Below are 2,092 nucleotides of genomic sequence, written 5' to 3' on the forward strand. Positions count from 1 at the left end.
AAAAATTAGCCGAGCATGGTAGTGGGCACCTGTAGTCCCAGTTACTCAGGAGGCTGAGGCCAGAGACTCGCTTGAACCCAGGAGGCAGAGGTTGCAGTGAGCCAAGAGCTGAGATCATGCCACTGCACTCCAGCCTGGGAGAAAGAAGGTGACTGCGTTTCAAAAAAAAAATTTTTTTTATTAAATTGGATTGAGGTTTTAAAGATTTCCAATCAGGGGTAACATCTCAGAAAGTTACAATTTAGACTGGGTATGGAGGTGGAATGAAATGGAAGGGAAGAAATAAAATGGAAGCAGCAGCAGAGGCCATGAGGGCAGAAATAAAAATATGAAGACAAGAAGAAAAGGAAGTATCAGAAAATAAGTCGAGGTTTGAACATCTACTTTTCAGAGAACCCTAATCTTTGCTGGAAGAATATAGTTGGGGGAAGGAGTCTAGATTGAATTTTATTTATTTATTTATTTTGAGACAGTGGAGTCTAGCCCTGTGGCCCAGGCTGGAGTGCAGTGGTGAGATCTCAGCTCACTGCAACGTCTGCCTCCAGGTTTCAAGAGATTTTCCTGCCTTAGCTTCCTGAGTAGCTGGGATTACAGGCACACACCACCATGCCCAGCTAATTTTTGTTTTAGTAGAGTTGGGGTTTTACCATGTTGCCCAGACTGGTTTCAAACTCCTGACCTCAAGTAATCCACCTGCCTCGGCCTCCCAAATTGCTGGGATTACAGGGGTAAGCCACCGAGGCAGCCCTGAACTTTATTTTGGACTCAGTTTAAGGCGTTGAGTCTTCCTGGTAGAGATGTAGAGCTGCAACTTGGGGTAGAGGTCAGAACCAGTCCAGATGGGCTGACCTGTCAATTAAAAGGTGACAACCAAACCCTGAACTGGGTGTGGTGGCTTATGCCTGTCATCCCAGCACTTTGGGAAGCCGAGGCAGGCGGATCACGAGGTCAGGAATTCGAGACCAGCCTGGCCAACATGGTGAAACCACATCTCTACTAAAAATACAAAAATTGGCCGGGCGTGGTGGTGCTCGCCTGTAATCCCAGCTATTCAGGAGGCTGAGGCAGGAGAATTGCTTGAACCTGGGAAGTGGAGGTTGCAATGAGCAGAGATCGGGCCACTGCACTCCAGTCTGGGCAACACAAGACTCCGTCTCAAAAAAACCAAAAAAAAACCAGTTCAAGTCTCCTTCCACCACTTGTGTGATGACCCCAGAAAACTTGCTTTACCTCTTTAAACATCAGTTTTCTTATCTTACAACTACCATGAGGTTTTTGTGAACAACAAATGAGCTAACTGACATGGATGTGTTTCTGTCGTTAACAAAATAAAGGGTCTTAGGTGGGTGCGGTGGCTCACGCCTGTAATCCCAGCACTTTGGAAGGCTGAGGCAGGTGGACCACGCGGTCAGGGGTTCGAGACCAGCCTGACAAACATGGTGAACCCTTTCTCTACTTAAAAATACAAAAATTAGCTGGGCGTGGTGACGCTCACCTGTAATCCCAGCTACTTGGGAGGCTGAGGCAAGAGAATTGCTTAAATCCAGGAGGTGGAGGTTGCGGTGAGCTGAGAGCATGCCATTGCACTTCAGCCTGGGCAACAGAGCAAGACTGTCTCAAAACAAACAAGCAAACAAAATAAAGGGTCTTACAAAATAGGTAATAGTAATAATAATCACTTATTATTATTACATGAAGCTACATGAATGCGTAAGATCTTAGAGGAAGACAGCAGAGAGAAATTAAAGACCCCAGGGTTAAAAGCTGGAGAAATTTCACTGTACATCATCCAAAAAAGGAGTCCATGATGGAGGCAGAGACACACTTGGAGAGGTAAGATACCCTGGCGACATGGGGAGTGCTTTGTGGCGGGCTCTGAATAGAAGAAATTCAGCCTGACCAACAAGGCGAAACCCCGTCTCTACTAAAAATACAAAAATTGGCTGGGCATGGTGTAGCGCACCTGCAGTCCCAGTTACTCGGGAGGCTGAGGCAGGAGAATCGCTTGGACCTGGGAGGTGGAGGTTGCAGTGGGCCAAAATCGCTGCCACTACACTCCAGCCTGGGCGACACAGGGAGACTCCGTCTCAAA

The sequence above is a fragment of the Cebus imitator genome, unplaced genomic scaffold (genome assembly GCF_001604975.1).
Source record: "Cebus imitator isolate Cc_AM_T3 unplaced genomic scaffold, Cebus_imitator-1.0 Scaffold87, whole genome shotgun sequence".
NCBI lineage: Eukaryota > Metazoa > Chordata > Mammalia > Primates > Cebidae > Cebus > Cebus imitator.